Genomic DNA, 20,791 nt, shown 5'->3' on the forward strand with positions numbered 1-20,791 from the left:
AAATTCATGATAACAGTTTATTTAGAAATTTATGAAAAATCCCGAAAAACATATCTCAAGTTATCTTCAGAGACTGAAGGTAAACTGTTTACTCACAATCTCTGAAGACTATAACTTGGTTATCAAAATGCGCGTCAGACAGTGTAACTGTGAGAGTTGGTGTAGTGGTAGTGTAAACAGTGTGTTCAGTATGTATATCACCAATGGTTCCAGAAATTCCAACTTAAGTGGGATTATATTGGACAGCTTGGAAGAGCATCTGCCGTAGTAGGATCGGTAAAACAATCAGCTCAGCGACATTTCTTCTAAGTTTCAAGCTCTCCAAGTTTCTGGTCAATTCTGGATCGCCTATAAATCGAATTGCTCTCTTCTGTAGAGACGAGCATAGTAAAGGTATGCTTGGGAGCCGAGCTCTTTCCTAGAAATGGATTCTATAAAACGACTGTAAAACCCTGTAAATGAGTTATAAAAAACAATGTCAAGAAATTGCCGCCTTGTGTACATAATTCCCATAATTCCCGCATCCGCCAAACTTCACATTCTATCAAAATAATAGAATAGGACCGGCTTTGCGATCTATATCAGTAGAAGAGTTCGTAACAATATTATTCATGTATAAAATTGTAAAAGTACAACTAGGTACTTGGAATGTCTATATACAAATGTAGCGTTTGGTATAAACAGAGTACCAAACGTGAACTGAGCCCTTTTTTTACCCCATTCAACAATTCAGCAATTCTTATTATGATTGAATTATCAGATTGCTGAATATTTTCCTTTTTTAAACATTCGAATATATTTAAAATGCTGTGTTTGTATACCTAAATCTTTATTATTAAATTCATACCTGTCTGTATTCTCACTAAACTGTGCAATTCCATTCGCCCATGGTCTAAAGAATCCCCATATTTCTATTTATTTGAAGAAATTTATTGATTGAATAAATCTCACCTAGCCACGCCACTGCTTATAGCAGACTGTCTAGCAGGAATATTTCCTGGCTTCGGCCAATATAAATGCATTTATTTTTACGATTCAATGTTTTCATTGGTAAACAGTGGACTGACGGTTTGTTAGATGTTTACCAAATTTTATACGGAGAGTAAACATTATTTTTCATTTCTTAATTTGGTATGAGTGCCGTGCGTATTTATGAAATATTGATTGTTCCTTGCATAACTGTCTTCTGCAATTGATATTGGAAGAACTATACTTATAGTATAGATATATTTTTGATTAGTATCTTATTGGATATGAAATCGTTTCCTTGACACGAATACTGTTTGTTTATTATTGTGGAAAATGTGAGAGATGCACTATTTTGGGTTTAACACCTACTTATCGCTAAAAAATATTGAAAATGGGAAGTGATGACGTTGTCCAGGTGTGCGGCTTAACAATGGAATTAGTAGAAGCTGCTGAAAATGTCATTTAAAATTTATTGCTACGCTTACAGAGGTTTCATGGCTTATTTCCAACAAAAAAAGGAACTTCCGGCGTGAAAATATTTTTCCGATGTACGAGGCAGTTTTGACGAAAGACTTTTCAGAGGTTTAAGTTAATTTTACGGTGACAACATTGTCAGTTTTCACTTTGTTTAGTTTCCAGACTCATATAAAACAAATTACTTTTGCTACTAGATGAATATGGAATGAAAAGAATTGCGAATGTCCATTGATATTGTATTATTTAAAGAATGATAATGTAGGTCATAACTCACGCAAATGAAATTTATATCCGGCCAGTTTTTATCATTTATATCGACTATAATAATTATGCTCATTCACCTAACCTAACAATATATACAGTATGATGCAAATAAAAGGAATAAATTCGTCATTTCGTAAACCGATGACTTTAATGAAAAATCCTAGAACCCGTCGATTTATATTTTTAAACAGGCTTTTTGCAAGGATACCTTCAAATTTTTGATGTCATCTATGTGTGCGTGATGACGTCTTCACTAAAATTTTTGAATACCTAGAAATGTGGGTGTTGTAATACATTATTTGAAAATACTGAATACACTATCACTACATCAACACCCACAATTACACTGTCTGACAAGTGTTTCGTTAACCAAGTTATCGTCTTCAGAGACTAAATTTTACCTTATGAGGGTGTTGTAATGACAAAATAAGCAATGTATAATTAAGGACGAAAAAATTTAGAAACCTACAGGAACCAAATATATCAATAGTCATTTTAGAAGGTAGAATAAAATTACAAAAGAAAAATGATACCAGGGTACTTATAACAATAAATATTACAATGTATATTGTATGTAAATTTTGTCTATTTATATTTTCATTATATGATTTTAATTTTTTTTAATTTCTTCGATTTTGAATATAATAGAGAACAGATTTTTTATTTTTATATTCAGTGAGTTGTAAGCTATAGGTTGTAGGTGAACATAGCAGCGCTTTTTGTTTTTTGGACAGGATGGTCCTTGCAGTTATATTTTGATAAAGACTAAAAGAAGTCGAAACTTTAAATTTTCAGCTGTCTTTGGAAAACTATAAAAGAAACTAATTTTAAATCAGAAGAGACCTAAAATCAAGAACATTTAGAAGTATAAACATTTTATAATAAACGTTTGTAGGATTGTTGACGGAGTAGAAATGAGCATGGTTTCTTTGTTGTTTAGTTTTATTTCGACTTCCATGAAGTTATAGACTCCATTTGGTACTATGTCATGTTGAAATTCCAGTTGTTTTTTATGACTACTCCATCATATGTATTTATTATACCCTCATCACACACAGAATTTGGAAAACTTTGGATTTGTTACTGAAAAAATTTCAGTTATAATTATGCATTCGATGTTAGTATTTATTTACCCAAATAGAATGCTCATTTCATCGAAGTTTTTAACTTCTGATTTAACGAATAATAAATTTTGTTTACAGGGAGAACCTGTACAATCTAAATAAATTTTTCAATTGATTTTTTAATGTACTAAAATGGTACTCTTTGTTTAACTCTATAAAATTTATAGTTTAGGAGATATGTAGATTTTTAGATCGTTGTACATGCCAACGGAACCCGTTCGCCATAAAGAGACGTTCTGTAGGCATTTGTACTTCTCTATGTTTGCAAACAGAAATCTAAACCTCCACGTCAAAATAGGATTCATAGAATGTTATGTGGTCAGTACTGATGTATGGATGGGAAACGTGGACCTTAAAAGCTCAAATGATCAAAAAACTTGAAGCATTTGAGATGTGGCTCTATAGACGTATCCTGAAGATACCCTGGACTGACAGAATCACCAAGGACGAAGGACGCTACAGAACATAATGCAGGGCAGAATAGAGGGAAAAAAGGCATCGGCAGGAAGAAGAAATCCTGGCTCCGTAACATAAGAGAATAGACAAATCTCAGTGTCGGAGAATTGTTTCATGTTGCGAGGGACAGAGATGCATTTAAAAACGTGGTCGCCAACTTTCAATGAGAAGACGGCATGAGAAAAAGAAGAAAATTAATACTTTTTAGTCTATTTTTATGAATGAGAGAGTGATAAAATGATGCAACCTTCGTAATCCATTAATCCAATCATGATCTGAATGTTCGGAAACTAACCCGGATCACGTTCATTGTTGTTCAAGTTTTTAACTTCTGATTTAACGAATAATAAATTTTGTTTGGTAACAAGAGTTTGTCTAATTTTTGTAGGTATACATAATACTTCATCTTTTTCAGCAAAAACATGTGCATTAATTGAATATAAACTCAATTTGAAATCGTCAACATTAAGTGACAGTACACTCTTGAATAAGAATAAAGGGGTGTTACCTTCAGGCCATATAGAAATACAGAACCACCTCGATATTATAATCGTAAATAATTCCCAGAATTTTTCCCGATTCATAACTCACTTTGTTTATTTATAGATACCATTAATGACCAAAAATCAGTTTCATAATTAATATGTAAATGCTGCTTTGAAAGTTTAAATGGTATAAATCTCACAACGCCCCTCTTCTAAACAACGAAAAATACTGTAAATAGCTTCAAAAATAAATACGTAATGTATGATCTATCAATCAAAACGAGTAGTGCGTTAGATATCTAGATATCTTGTCTATGCACGTTCCAAAACACGTTTCCGTCACTATTATAGTATTTGTGCGCTAGCGGTTTGAAACGAACGTGTTCTTTTCTCGTTAAATTGAAGAAAACTCCGAATGAGTGCTATAAATTGTTGCAAGAGGCCTATGGGGACAATTCTCTATCTCGTTCGCGTGCTTTTGAGTGTAAGCGCTTCAAGGCAATATTGATCGTTTTTTTCGACATTAATGGTATTGTAATGACTGAATGGGTTCCAGAGGGTCATACTGTCAACCAAACTTACAATTTGTCAATTTTGGCAACACAACGAGAACGAGGTCGGAAAAATCGGCCTGAGTTGTGGATGTTGCACCATGACAACGCACCTGAACATAACGCGCTATCTGTGAAGCAGTATTTGGCCAGTAAGCGCACTTCACACCATTTTTAAGCCAAGTGTAAGTTGGAGTCTAAGATGCGATTTCGGGAATGCTTTGAATACTTTGTTACACAACTTTTGTACATATTCCAAAATACATCCAGTGAATTTTTATTACAAAAAACTGGCAGCGGTGGGATTCGAACCCACGCCTCCGAAGAGACTGGTGCCTTAAACCAGCGCCTTAGACCGCTCGGCCACGCTACCTTAATGATTGTGTACATTTGTGAAGTTGGAAAGTTAAAATATCGGGCTTTGAAATAAGAATTTTCAAATAAATAAAGGAATTTTCTATATGTTATTCTAAAGGATCTAAAAACAGGTTTTTTTTCAAAATAACTCCCGAAAGATGGCGGAAAAAATAATGTGGTTTTTTCCAAATTTTTGGCAAAGGATAAGGAACCTAAAAGATATTGTAGACCATATGATTTTAAACTTTATTTTATTTTAAACTAAATTTTTATATTTATTTGCTAAAATCAAAATTAACTGAGTTAGGACGGTTATAAGATAGAGGATGATAACAAAAAATCAAGTTACTAAAAAATCTAAGTACTTATTCTTAATTTTTTCTCAATTGTTTATAGCCAAGTTATAATAATTAAACATTTTATTTTCAAATATAAAAAATGGTACTGTAAATGTAATAATAAAATGTACTATTCTCCGTCTGTTGCAAATTGTAAACAAAAATTCCATCTTGACTAAATGAAATCATGAAATGTGATTTTATTGCAACTGTGATCAATGACTAATCTTCATTTGGTATTTTTATAAAGATTCAATTAACATTGTAGAAATTACATGTGAACTCGTTCTGCTTTTCAATGAAACCTCATCAGAGGGAATAATTAAATAAGAATCGAATAGAAATTCTCCACTATGTTAAGTAAGAAGGAATATTGGAAAAGGAAAAACATCACCCAAACTTAAATAAAACTAATAACAAATAGTTTACCGATTGTTCAAAAACCATCAGAAGACATGGACTCCTGGACAAGACTGTTAGCGCTCCTGCTAAGACAACAGAGGCACTATAAAACGAGAGAACTGGTTTACTCTAGGCTTTTGCTGGAGCGCATAATAAACCTACACGAACTGGTGGGTGATAGCTGCAGAATCTAGCTTGTTAGGTACCTGGTACCTCGAGCAACAAATACAACGACGAGGCTGATGGTTCACCATGCTGGGATCGCATTTCTGAGAAGTCTAGTCGCAAGTCTCTACAGAATGGATGGAAATATCCGACGTATGACAAGCTAAGGTATACTTAGATAGGTCTTCTGATTGTTTTAAAAGGCTGATTGATCTGCTTAAACAGGCACAAAATACGACTTATCGGACACGGCCATATAAGACGCTATAGGCATCACGGACAATCCGAAACGTCTTCTATGCATGAAGAAGGAAGAAACTGAAGACCGCATCATCGGTGAGTGCACTTCTACGAGAGAAATTAAAATTCATGGAACAACCTTAAGGTTCCAGTAGCTTTAGAAGGTGTAACATAAGGACATTGGCTTTGGGCAGTTTTAGGTTATAATTATAAACTATAAACCTGTCAAGAAGAAACTCATGCAACCTAAAACAGAAATGTTACATACAAATTCATTGATATTGACTCATTAAGCTTTAATTATAGAACGGAAAGTATGAACAACATTTGAATTTCTCTCTAGTTGAAATAGATGCTGCTTAAGAAAATGCAATCGAAGAGATATATAATGACAACAAAATACAGGCTAGAATAGACGGACAACTCACAGAAGAAATAAACATAGGCACGGGTATAAGACAGGGAGATTCCTTAAGCCCCCTACTTTTTAATCTGATAATGGATGAAATAATAAAGCAGTCAAAAAGAGGAATTGTTAGAAGATGGGAAATAGAGAAATAAAAATGCTCTGCTATGCAAATGATGCTATCCTTATAGCAGAAATTGAAGACGACCTACAAAGATTGGTCCACAAGTTTAACATAGTAGCAAAGAAGCTAAACATGGTAATTTCATCCCAAAAAACAAAAACACTGGTCATTAGCAAAGAACCGATTAGATGTAAGATAGAAATTGACGGTACCATCATTGAACAGATTATGGAAACTAACTACTTAGGCATCACACTATCAAGCTATGGAGACGTGGAATCAGAAGTAAAAGAACAAATATAGAAAGCCAATAGAGCAGTAGGATGCCTCAATATTACAATAAGGAGAAACAAACATATTCAAATGGAAACCAAGACTAGTATTTACAAAGTTGTTATAAGACCAATAATGATATACACAACAGAAACGCGACCGGACACGTTCAAAACACAAAGAATGCTGAAAACAGGTGAGATGAGAATACTGAGGAGAATCACGGGGAACAAACTGAGAGATCGAATAAGTAGCGACTACATTAGAACAACATGTAATGTGGAGAAGATTAACGAGTGGTTATTGAATAGAAAAAAGAATGGAGCATCCATATAAGTAGAATGACAGATGATAGGGTAGTAAAGATCGCAAGAGACAAATCGCCAGCCGGGAGGAGAAGTGTCGGTCGATCCCAGAAAAGATGGAGCGATAATATAACTCAGAAGCACAACAAAAGAAACAGGCAGAATTGCCTATAGAAAAGATAGAAGAAGAAGAAGAGTAACAAATTTAATTCACCATACTTTTTGTCAGATCTCAACCCTATTGAACATACTTGGGAACAGCTCAAAAGTCGTCGCATATCAGCTCCATCAACACGTGAAGATCTCCGATTGGATTGAGGAATAGACCAATTTTCTTCAAGCAAACATTCTAAATGTCTTGCGTTCTATGCCCATACTTACCTTCTAATTGTAAACGGTATAAACATAATATAACATCCTAAAAACATTATTGAATAAATATATCATACTTTTATTATAACAAAAATAAACCACATGTAAAAATTTGGATAATTTCGAAAAATTTTTGGGGGGTCCGTTTTCGCTGACGCGCAGTGTATTTCGTATTGCGGTTTTGGTAACATTCTGGAATTCAATTTCAATAAGCACGGCTACAATTGACGACGAATTTTTCATTTTATCTATATATTAATTATATTAATATTTTCACGTATCATAAGAACGAGCATTCCAGTCATATCAGCTATTTTTTGTTCTTAACGACAAATTTGAAATATGATTTTGGTAAGCAATCAAAAAAGCCCATTTCAACGTCCCTTTTTGTAGAATTTCTTTGGCAAACTCAACGGTATATTCCTAATTTCATCATCAATATTCCTACTAGATATTATAGTCTAAGAATAAAGCAGTAAAGTAAGCACAATCAGTGGATACGTGCCTGCCAGATACTGACAACGGTTGACAGTTATAACAAATCCTTTATAATGTTTACTTTGCCTATATTATCCGCATCATAGTGGAGGATGTACAGTGTATATGATAATCATATGAAAATTTATAATCAAAGCAATTAAAATAATGATCGGTTATACAATTTTTCCGTCCATTGATTCTACTGTGTCTCAAAATTTTATTTTATCAACGAAATAGTAAGTTTTATCACAAAATTACCTCGCACACAATTTATACACCATTAAATTATTGATACTTTTTTCATTAGAGCCACCGTTTCTGAGATATAAAATCTGAAAAGTGTACTTAGCGCATTTATTAACGTGGTTTTCTCAGTGGGCCTTTTACACGGTTCTGCTGTGATTCTGCTCAATTTGAAAGTACTGCATATTAAAAGATATTAACACGATTTTAAAATAATAAAAGCGATGAAAAATAAAACAAAGTAGACATTCATTCGCCTGATTTATAACCTTCCAATACTTCTTCGTCGCCTTGATTTGTCTCTTCTCCTTCTTGATCCTCTTCTTCATCCTGGGTGTAAATAAATTACAATAGCGATGCATCACTTATCTCCTTGTTAGTACCAAACGATTCGTCTAATGTAGGGGATTCAACTTAAGAACATAACCGGCCTTGACAGTATGTACCGGGTGTCCCAATAAGAATGGCTCTCGGCCATATCTCGGGAACCGTTTATAGTAAAGCTTAGGGAAAAAAATTTATATCAAAAGTGACCTCGAGAAAAACCTAGAAATTATTTACATAGTTGTAGGTCCACCGCCAGAGGGCGTAATTAAATACCAAAAATTATAAAATGAATAATTTACAAATTTAGCCTCATTAAAATGCATTTAAACTGCGATTATCGTATTCTTCAAGAAATTCAGCGTATATTTGATTTAAAAGTTTTAGTCTATCTCTTCAAATAAGAGGTGGGGGGAAGCGGGAACTTTATCATGAAAAAACGCCTGTAAGTCCAGTCTTACTTAAACTATCTATGCAAACTTAGTCTTTTTGAAGAGAGCTCCTTTCTACCAATGTAAGAGTTCTAATATAGAAACAACCTAATGATTAACGTATACGCTAGAGGGCGCTATTTATTTATTTTTTTAAATCTAGCTATCCTTGAACAATGATGAATGGAAACATGCAGTTTCAAATGAGGCATATAAAAGTAGACCAAATTAGCAACAGAATAGCGAAAACCGCATGTCGATATCTTTTTCGTATTACGAGATATCCTAAGAAATGTGAAAATTTTAAGCATTTTCCCTTAAACATAAATTACTTCGGTTTGACTTAACGGATTTTAACATGTTTTGACTCCTCAAAATTGTCTTTCCTTGTTCTATTAATAATAGTTCCAATTATTATCTTATTGGGAGACCCGGTACATAGGAGATTACATAACAGTTTAATGTTTTTGTTGCATATTTACAAAGAATTATGTTTATTAGTTTATCCGGTGTAGGGTTAAGGAAAGTCTGAATTGGTTCTAATATACTGTCGATCAACTTCGTACCTCATTTTTTTAGGTTTATCTGACAATTAAGCCGCACTTGAACTTGGGAAAAGATGTTGATAAACAGCATGAGGAAGACAAGCTAATTGCACTTATTTTTTTTTATTTGAAGTGCTCTTAACAAAACATGCATATACTCGTCGTAATATCCTCCAAATATCCCAACTGCCGACATCACCTCTTCATTGTTGGAAAATCTTTGACCACCGAGCTATTTTTTCATAATCTTCCGAGGGGGCTAAAAATTCATTAACGACACTTTCTTCTTAGCCAAATGCGGCTGTTTTTGCTTAATTTCTTCGCTCAAATGTTGTAATAAGCTCGCATAATATTCGCCGTTAATAGTTTTTCCTTTTTCAAAATAGTCAATGAAAATTATTCCAAGGGCATTCCATAAAACCGACGTCATGACCTTGCCTGCAGATGGAACGGTCTTTATCTTACTATAATGTACATTTGATTAAATGTATATATATACATAATGCCAATGTATCTTTACCTCATTTCCAAAAGATAGCTTCTGGACTTTTGATATCTTTTAATCTTCAAACTTGAATTTTCTAGAAGGGCAACCCTTATTTTTGTCCAAGCTTCATTACCACCAAAAAGTGAGTAGGGAAAATACTTTAATATATGTTTTGGTTACAACCATAAATCCAATCAATTTTGGCATAAATTGATGAGCAGTGAATTTTCTGGTGTAGTTTTTTCCCTACTCACAACAGTTTTTTATATAATAATATTTGGTAATATCCCACGATTCGTTTTTGATTCTATCGTTTCTTCGTATGAATATTTACAAAACATATCACGATATTAATCTTCAATAAGTTCTATACAGCACAAAATCATTCACAATTTATTGTTAGTCAATATCCATTGTCATAAAAAATTAGACAGTTCAGAAAGTCGCGAAAAAAAATATTTACTCGGCATCTAACCCAAAACGTATTAATCTTTTGCTGAACTAAATGCAGCGAACTTCTTCAGTTTAATCATGGTAGTACTGTAACGTGGGTCATCGACATTAAGAAATACACTGATTCATACCGTTGAAACAATCTAAATGTTTCAAACATGACATGACTCAATCAATAATATCTTCTTCTTTATCAAACATCGTGACAATAATAACCTGTCATGTAGGTACATTGTTTTATGAGCGAAAAGAGAAAAGTTATTTCCAACTGAACGTTCAAGTTGGACGTTGTATTTCGAGTTCTAGTAATGATCTAAATGAGCTTCTTTAATGTTCAATTGGTCCGTATCATGAAATTTATACTTGACGGTGAAAATCCATTATCAGCAACTTTTCAAACATGTCACGTAACTATATAAAAAATGATCTCGGGAAATCGTTAATCAACAGTTAAAGCGAATTATTCCGAGACGTGAAAAGTTATTTAAAGAGCAAAAAAACACTTTGTAATGAAATATGCAAAAGGAGAAAATGGCTATTTAATTCGTTGAAACAAAATGCCAGGAAATTGGCGTAAACTTCGAAATCGTAACAAGTTTTCCTAATATTGAAGAATTATTCTTACCCAAAGTTGATTAATGATTGCCAGGAATTGTTAGTAAAGCATGCGGTAATGAAATGGATCTACGAAGATTTTGTATAAAGCTTAAGCGTTAAGCCGTCGTTCGTTACACATGTGCCAAGTATTGCCATTGACATAATTATACAACCTTCCTACAAACTTTTGCCGACTGGACCTGTTGCTGCCGATCCACAAGAAAACAGAAAATTTGGAAACTATTCGTGCGATCTCAACTACTTTCCGTATATTTTTTTATGAAGACATTTAGACATATACATCTTGAATCGGCACTTCCTCGGAATCTCACCAGCATCTCTTTTACCGTAGCAGATTGTTGAGTTGTCATGGCAGGAGGGAATACAATTTCAACACAAAAAATTCGATTGTTGTACCGAATAGTTTAGAGAACATTCTTGCAATGCACATTTAATAATTGTAATGTAATGAAAATGTAATTTTATTATATCCTGAAATAATCTAAAATTAAATATCTACCTTTGTATATGTGTTTATACAAAATTCGGATAAAAAGACCCCATTTTTTCCCGGGAAAAAAAGTAATTTCATAAAAAGTGACATTTTTTTACCTGCCAACATGGATAAAATGTCAAACTTTTCCCCGTCAGAAAAGAATAGTATATTATTAGGATTAAAAGTGCGTATTTTTTTACGAGCAATATTTGCAGTTGCGAGGCGGAGTGCAGCGCAGCCGAGTGAATGCAAAATTGCGAGTAAGTAACTCAAACCAATAGTTTCTTATTTTCATTTATATTTAACGTCTGGTGACGTATACAGGCTGCATTTTAGTGCATATTATGTAAAATATGAATTTTCTAATGATTAAAACTGCGATATCTCACGATTGGTGAGTCGTAAGAGAAAAAGTTACTGGACCATTTTTGTAGAGAATTGTATGATCTACAACTTTTGTCTGACCTACTTTCACGATAATACTTACCGTTTTCGAGAAAAATGGAAAAAAACCTTAATTTTGTACTTTTGACCTTGAATAAAATTTTTTGCAGAAGTAGGATCGAAGGGGACTTTTTACATTTCATTTATAATGATGTATTTAACGTCTCTGTCAATTTTCAGTTCTATGCGAATTTTGGCTAAGTTATGACTTATTTTTGTCTATTTTGGCTGGATTATGATGAATCAAATACACTCCGCATTAAATTGGTTGCATTGCTTACAAAATCAACGGGGCAAACGAAACATCGATAAGTTTAATTTTCAGAAACAAATTTAGAAGAAATGTTAATTGGATTTTGCTTCTTATCAGTTTTTGTTCGGCACAGATCGAAAGTACACAGTTTGTGTTTTATTGGACACTTTAAATTAATATTGACTGTGGAAGGGCGTGTAAACAGAAATTTTAATTTAACAAGAGAGCAAATGGTTAGAATAATTGAAGACGGTAGCAGCTAGAGGTACATTGCAAATGTACCGAAAATTAATTAGTCAACTGTGTTTCGGGTAGTTGCCAGATATCGAGAAACCAGACGAGATATGCACACAAATAACAAAATAAGAATACAAACAAAATAAAATCTCATTATAAAGTATACACAAAAAATATAATGAATATATTTTTTTATATGTAATACCAGGATAGTCCCAGAAGACCCAGCGATGCTCAATAAGTTCACATTATACTCACATGACCTTGCCTGCTGATGGAACAGTCTTTGCCTTCATTGGAGCGGGTTTTCCCTTTTCGGTCCATTGTTTCGATTGTTCTTTTGATTTGGGTGTGAGGTGATACATCTATGATTATGAAAATTTGACATAATTTCTGTGAAACATTGCCAAACAGTCGATGAAAACATCTTCACGACGCTGTTTTTGTTCCATTGTGAGAAAACGCGGCGTCTATTTTGCGTACAGCTTTTAATGTTCAGCACTTTTTGAAATGTCTACTATGTATGCTAGATCGCGTACTTTCAGTCGACAATCATCCACTACTTGTGAATTTTCTTCAACATTTCTGGAGTCGCCACCTCATTTGGTTAACCATTGCAATGCTGGCTTTCGCAGGTCGTACTGCCTCATTTAAACGTTTTACTGTTGCCATCAATTATTTCCACTTTGTGACCCATAGCTGCCAAAATGTTACCATCTAGAGTATGCCTAAAAGCCGCTTGAAATGATGCAATACAACGTGCAATGCAATACAAGACGCAATATTTCTTGATCAAAAGCTTGCGCAGATGAAGTTCATCTGATTGTTTCATGCAAGATCTTGACTTTATCGGTTTTTACCGTTTTTATTGCATACAAGCTGCAAACTAGTTTGGCTTAACAGATTAGCTGACTTTAGTAAAACTTAGCTTTGTTATTCTCATTGTTAAACTATATATAAAATATTTGAAGATAGGAATTTATTTACTTTTACTGCTTACAATTTCTTGCACGTTGTTTTGCATTATGTCAAGCGGCTTTAATATAGTATTATTACATTATATTCTATATTTTTTAAATGACATCTTTCACCCAGACTGATTCTTCGTATTCTATGAACAAAATTGTCAAGTTACGTTACTTTATGAACACACTGTAATATAATTAAAATACCACACCATTACATTCTGAAAACCAGTATAAAAATATTCATCTCAAACGATCTCTCAATTAGCAGTGTCCCATAATTCGTAGGTAAACGTGGAAAATATTATATTAATTTTAGAACCTGACGCAACAGTTCTCACCCGAGGGCTGAAGTGATCATTCTATCCATCTGTGTCGAGTAGGAAGTAGGTATTTATCGCTCTCTTTGCTTCTCGCCCTAATTCTCGACTACAGAAGAATAAACATAACGTTGTTTGCCAGATATTCGCACGTTTTTATGAATAATTGTTGTAATTTATTCTTTGGGCGTAGTACAGTTATAATAGTTTCCGACCTCAACCTGAAGATGTCAAAACTGTGAGTCGTTGAGAAGATTTTGGTTTTTAAGAGTAATACGCCATCATTTGCGACCGTGAAATGAGAAGCAACTGATCCATATGTGGTCGTATCAGCGATGAGCACTCTGGACGACTAAAAACAGCGATCATCAGCGATTTAATCGATAATGTTGAACATTTGCTTACTTTGAACTAAAAGCGCATTCGAATGAATATTTTTTGGGCCTTTTTGACGCGGTCAAAGCGAATTAATCGGCACACTGCTGTTGGTTAAATTCACGTCGAGAGTCATAGAAAAGCATGTTCGTCATTTAATTTCATTTTCTGACCAAGGTGAATGTCTCAAGTATCTGTAAACATTTCAAATAGCAGTCGTTGTTGTTACCGTATCTCAAATCTTAAATAGCAACCCTCGTATTTTGTCTTGATACTTTATCTGAATGTCTTTCTAATGATATTATATTCCGTAAAATGAGGGATTGGGAAAGCGCTAGGAAAAGGGTTGACAAATGAGCTGTATCATGTTTCGACATAAAATCTAATGAATACTGCCTAATATCGAGAAGGATTGTTTTATATGACCCATTTCGTTTAAATATACTGAATCTAGAATTATAAAAACCGTATCCAGTTGAACGTTATAATTAAAAATTATAAAATTCAATTCTAAAATGGATGTTGAATTTTCTATTTGGTAGTATGAATTAATGAAATCGTTTTCTGTTTATAGTGGACACGTGTACAGAATAAATTATTCACGGCGTTATCGATTTTATTTTTGTATTCTCTATAGTCGAATAGAAATAACCAAATCATTACTGACAATCATCTAACATTATATATATATATATATATATATATATATATATATATATATATACAATCCTTTCAAAATTTCAATAAAAATATAACTGACAATATCCTAGAAAGATCCTTTTCATTGGATGTGAATCCAATATAAATCCAACGACCCATAAACTTAAAACTGCTGAATCATTTTTTCCAGATAAATATATTATGTTCCCAAATATATAGGGTGTTCTGGGACTTGGTGCAAAAAGTTCAGAAATGAGTACATGATGAAAATTTCCCCTCGTTTCTGAATTACATGCCTCCAAAGTTGCGAAATACGAACTTATATTTAAGTATATTTTCTAAATTATATACGTGGCATATTTCTTAAGTAAGTACCGTTTTGGAATTAGGTTAGGTTATGTTAAAAAAAGAAGTGCAAAGATATCGCAATAATTTTATTCTTACATGAAAGCCTGTACCTTAATCTAATATTCTACATAATTTCCATGAATATTGAGGCACTTCATAACGTGGCACCAGTTTTTGAATACCCTCCTCATAAAATTCTGCCGTCTGACTCGTTAACCGCTGTATCACGTCTTGAAGACGCTGACCGCTCAGGTGTTTCTTCAAGTGCAGGAACAAATGGTAGTCGCTGGGCGCCAGATCAGGGCAGTAGGGAGGATGATCTAGAGTTTCCCATTGAAAAGATTTGATGAGATCTTTGGTCCGATTAGCTACAAGTGGACGGGCATTGTCATGGAGCAAAATGATACATACCCTTACTCAACTTGTCATGTCTTTTGTTCTGGGTTTCACGACGCAGATTGTTCAATGTCTCACAATAAGACGCTGCATTAATTGTCTCATTACGAGGACGAAACTCCACTAGCAATACTCCTTTTCTGTCCCAAAAAACTGTGCACATGATTTTCCGGGCAGTAATTGTTTGCTTAAACTTCACTTTTTTGGATGATGATCACTCATAATGTTTTGTCCGTAAACTTCACAGATCTGACGATGAATATCGATCGGTTTTACACCTTTAGCACTAAGAAATCGTATAACAGCCCGTACTTCACAATCGGCGGGACTCATGATTGTCGGAGGCATCTTAAACAGTCAGTAAACAATACGTACACAATGAAGAATCAGACTGTAATGGCGTCAATGCGTAGACAAAAGATGTAGGTAACCAACGCGCATTTGTGGAACGCCGACCTTGGGGTGGCGGCGGCGGAATCGCAAAACGGTACTTACTTAAAAAATATGCCTCGTATTATATACAACTAATGGGGATGTCAAAATGTTGTTCAACGTCCCCATCTCATCACTAGAACGATGCAGATGTCAGCGCATTTTCTAGACAGATAAACTTCTAATTTTGCAATGTAATTATTCATTAAATATTTGTTTGTGAAATTGTCTATTCCTATGAAATAATATATTGATTATTTAAATGAATGATAAACAAACATGAGTGATAATAACTAATATAAGTCACTATAAGAAATCGGAAAAAATTCTTTACGAATGGATTGTTAAGGCCACTACTGCTGTACAAGCTTATTAGTCGAAACATTGAATCATTGTTATAGTTATATTTCAAATGTTCATCCGACAATTAATAATATATACAAATTTGGAATACTGGTGTTTAAATACTAGTACTTTGACGATTATATTGTTTTTTGGTAATTACACAATACAACACATATGATGCATTAGGTGCTGTATCATTTCTTTCCAAACCTTGTAACCTCAACAAAATTTTCTTATTCTTTAGGCATCAAATGTTTATCGTTTTTTTTTTTCGAAATTTCTTCAAGAATATTATCATCCTTAATAGGTATAGCTTTTGCATTGATCTAACAATGATAACAACTGCTGTTTTAATTTGGGTTCTTGGAACATTTTTTTTTCTAAAAATAATTCCTTTTAATTTTGCTACTGGTAAAAATTTAAACGTTTCACATTGTTATTACCGATCAGAAAGAAATCTTTTCTCTGTCTTTGTCTAATATTTGTCTTAGATCAGTGCCTTCAATATGATATAAATCCGGTATTCTGTCTTGATTTATCCCTTTTGAAATTGAAGATGTTGGTGCAAATAAAAATTCAACATCTTCAAAATTCTTTACCAAATTGATGAAGTCTTTTTATATTCCCTCACTTACTTCGTTATCCCATTTAGTATTTTCAGACCAAGACATCCGTGACAGATATAAAGGCACAGTGCTTGAATTTCCACTTGGATCAAATAACTTCTGAGCAATACCAAGAATTTTTCTTTTGGTAACTTTTCAAATTTCAACATTTTCTAACCTATCTAATGTACAATAATGTATCACTTTTCCGATCCCAAATCAAACCCAAAACTAGAGATAATTTTGAATTTTGTAAAGTAACGGATTCTGGTGTTTACCCAACATCTAACATCAAAGCTTGTTTATTGCATTATTTTATTATACACGTTATATTAAAGTTGACACCTTCATGTCGATAAATTTTTAGTTTTTGTGGCGAATTTTTCCATACAAATTTTACAAATTCCCTTTCAGAGTCATCTAAACTGATTTGGAGAAAAGCTTCTTTTTTTGTATCTGCTATCACTCAAAATTTTTCCCAGTGGAAAGCGAAACTAATCAAAAATTAATTCCATTAATTAGTTACATGGTATTTCACAATTGGTATCCTATCTTTTCAAAAATTTCAGAAAACTCGTAACGTTTGAATCCACGAAGTAATAGGTCCGGACCTGCCTCTCCTTCGATTCAGGGCTGACTGGAACAGTAGAAATATTTTTTTCCTACTGACAAGCGACACTTATTAAATAGAACTTCACAACTAATTTTATTTGTTCGTGTCTCGAGTAAATAAACTTTAGTGATATATTTAACATTGCTAATTTTTCATTATGAAAGGATAAATTAATTTCCTTCTGTTTTTTAATTAGTTTTTCCTCTAATATGCTCCGGGAAATATAATGATTCTAATTACAATCCGAAAAGTGAGCCCGCATTTTTCAGTATGAGAATTTATTATAAAAAAAACGTTACATTTTATGAAGGGGATTGATAACCATTGCAAAAATAATTCTTCTGAAATCTTCTCTTTAACAAAACTATATATATAATCGAAATAAAAAAAGTTGTTTCCGCCCGGGATCGAACCGGGGACCTTCCGCGTGTTAGGCGGATGTGATAACCACTACACCACGGAAACATACTAATCAATCCTACTTATTAAATACATATAGTTGCTACCGCTGTATCAGTCGTATCAAAGATATGGGATCACCTAACTACAAGGGTTCCAAACCCATATAAAAAAGGCTTGTAAATTATTTCCCAAAAATTCCTCAAATTTAATATAACTCTGTACGGAAGCAAAGAAAATTTATAAAGCATGTGCGTCATAAAAATATTTTCTTAATGAATTGAGGTTTAGTCAGAGGAAGAATTTTGAAGTGATATAAACTGAAAATAAATAAGATACTATTTTCAAAAAATTGGTAAACTGACAGCTACTTATAGTAAATATGGCATTTGTAAGAACAACGTTTATCTTCTTCAAGTGCAGTAATAATTGAAAGATAGATCGGAATTACAATGATGTATAGAAAAAAAATTGTTAAACGTAGTAAAGAAAACTAATAACAATCTATTTCAATGAACCCAGTTTAATAAAGTCTTGCATTTGTTTAATGCGGTCTAAGGAGCTGGTTTAAGGCACCAGTCTCTTCGAAGTCGTGGGTTCGAATCCCACCGCTGCCAAACTTTATGTATATTTGTTTATTTTTTTTCTCCAACGATATAATATGTAAATAAGTTTAGAAAACTGTTAAAGATAAGAAGATCTTATGAGAACGTTATTCCTTAGAGAACTTCGGAACTACAGAACTTTGAATATATTCTTACTGATCAAAAGTGTCATCAAGAAACTTTTTTATTTACCTCACTTGTTTAGCATAAAATTGTATTTTTCCAGTTACACGTACGTACATTTAAATCATAATAAAAAATAAAAATTATGGAGATAAACGTAAAAAAAACTCAGGTCCCACCGAGATTTGAACTCGGATCGCTGGATTCAGAGTCCAGAGTGCTAACCATTACACCATGGAACCGATACATTTTAGATAACAAACGTGTATATATATACTTTTAGAATTCCATTGAATTATAAATGTTTTCAGATATTTATACGATAAAAATTACAACAGGTTAATAATAAATTGAATTTTTGAATAACGTTTTGTGTTTTAATAGTTAGATGATAATTTGTCAACATATTAATTGATGACAAATATTACACAAACACTGCAAATAATAATTTTTATCGAAAGTATTATACAGAGTGATAAATTTTCTGTATTATGTGAAATCCAAAAAGCTCATATACGTGGAACTATATAAAATATATACCTTCAGTTTCAACGCCGCGCAGGTAAAAACTACTTATTCAAATTCTTCATTGGGAAGATTTAGCTCTATTATTTTTAGCATTATCATAGCACTTTAAAAATTTAAATTTAATAAAATTTAAAAATTTTAAATTATATAACAAATTTCTTCACCTCTTCTTAAGTATTCAAATAATGACTCAAATATTCAAATACCAACGGTTCCATGGTGTAATGGTTAGCACTCTGGACTTTGAATCCAGCGATCCGAGTTCAAATCTCGGTGGGACCTAACTTTTTTCATAATACTTATTCTGTGTATTTTTTGTCAGTTATATATTTCTTAGTAGTTTTATAACGAATTTTTTTTCTAAACCAAGTTCTAGATTTTACCAGCTCATATCTGTTATTGTATCAGTTAGATGGGGAATTTGTTCTCCCATTGAAGACACGAAAGTTGACGTCGAAATATTAAATATTTCTCGTTTTTTTTTTAATTCACTATACACGATAATTCTATCAATTTTCAATGTAGGAGGTGTAATTGAAAAATACAATCAATTATTCTATGGTAAACTTACTTAAAAGGCAATACAAAATTTGATTTAGGCTCATGACCGCTTTTTGAGCCGTATTTATAATAAAACGTTGGGTTTATACTTGCAACATATGAAGGAAATTTTTTGATTATCAAATGTAGATATAGATCATACAGTATTTTGTCGATACGTTATTTGATACGATAATTTGATAAACTGTTTACATATTGTAGTATGCTGGTGCATTTGACTCGATACGGCTCTAAAATTCCAACCGATAGTTATTTTATATAGTGAGCCTTTTGTTCCTTACTTTTCTGTTTGTTTCTTTTTCTGGTTGAAGAGATTCTATACATAATATAAGCTTTACTATTTGTTATTTTATCTACTATAAGCTGTGGTTCTGTTATAGCATTATCTTTTTCTGTACTTCTACTGTTGTAGAAAAAAAAAACGACAATTCTTAGGTCCCACCGAGATTTGAACTCGGATCGCTGGATTCAAAGTCCAGAGTGCTAACCATTACACCATGGAACCGATGTTCAACGTTTTACCTCATACATAAGAGTACTATTCACTGTCCTTAGTTTATTGATGAACCATTTCATTACCGTGAAAATATTGTTGCCACTAATTGCTATAAGCAAATGCTTCTGACTTACAAAAATTAAATATTTTTTACATTGTACTGGGAGGTTAGATAACCAGGAATCTCAGAAACTGTTCGTAATAGTATTAGGAAGAGTTCATATGATCCCAGTTGTTTTCATAATAACACAACTTATTACAGCAACTAATAATGTAAACGCAGGAAAATATAATATGAGAAATATTCAAAACAGCTAGAAAAAGTATAAAATAAATTATTAAGATCTAAATCAAGCGAAATTCCTCATATATTTGAACCATGTGAAACGTGAATAAAAAATAATACCTTATACATATTGAAACTTAAGTCATCTTTATTACATTTATACCAAAAAAAAAAACCTCGAGGTCCCACCGAGATTTGAACTCGGATCGCTGGATTCAAAGTCCAGAGTGCTAACCATTACACCATGGAACCGATGTTCGACGTTTTACCTCATACATAATAGTAGTAGCCGTAACCTCTCTCTATTTTCCTTAGTTTGTAGAAGAAATATTTCATTTATTGTTACCACTGATTTTAAAAAACAATTTGTTCCTTAATTGGAGTGATTAAAGCGAGTCTCGTATTTTTATTGATGAACTTAATATTCTGCTATCTC

The 20,791-nt window shown here is 32.9% G+C and overlaps 1 protein-coding gene and 6 non-coding genes across 9 annotated transcripts in view; 2 read left to right on the top strand and 5 right to left on the bottom strand.

The window, feature by feature from the left end:
• Positions 1 to 20,791, top strand: part of LOC130445617 (tyrosine-protein phosphatase non-receptor type 13-like) — an 89,629-nt gene that overhangs the window by 32,430 nt on the left and 36,408 nt on the right. The gene's annotated exons all lie outside the window — the stretch shown is intronic.
• On the bottom strand, positions 4,618 to 4,699 carry Trnal-aag (transfer RNA leucine (anticodon AAG)). The gene has a single exon. It is a non-coding gene; the product is annotated as a tRNA-Leu (tRNA).
• On the bottom strand, positions 17,750 to 17,822 carry Trnav-aac (transfer RNA valine (anticodon AAC)). The gene has a single exon. It is a non-coding gene; the product is annotated as a tRNA-Val (tRNA).
• On the bottom strand, positions 18,655 to 18,726 carry Trnaq-cug (transfer RNA glutamine (anticodon CUG)). Its single transcript has one exon. It is a non-coding gene; the product is annotated as a tRNA-Gln (tRNA).
• Positions 19,223 to 19,294, top strand: Trnaq-uug (transfer RNA glutamine (anticodon UUG)). The gene has a single exon. It is a non-coding gene; the product is annotated as a tRNA-Gln (tRNA).
• On the bottom strand, positions 20,007 to 20,078 carry Trnaq-uug (transfer RNA glutamine (anticodon UUG)). The gene has a single exon. It is a non-coding gene; the product is annotated as a tRNA-Gln (tRNA).
• Positions 20,536 to 20,607, bottom strand: Trnaq-uug (transfer RNA glutamine (anticodon UUG)). Its single transcript has one exon. It is a non-coding gene; the product is annotated as a tRNA-Gln (tRNA).

The sequence above is a fragment of the Diorhabda sublineata genome, chromosome 6, assembly GCF_026230105.1.
Source record: "Diorhabda sublineata isolate icDioSubl1.1 chromosome 6, icDioSubl1.1, whole genome shotgun sequence".
In the NCBI taxonomy this organism is placed as follows: domain Eukaryota; kingdom Metazoa; phylum Arthropoda; class Insecta; order Coleoptera; family Chrysomelidae; genus Diorhabda; species Diorhabda sublineata.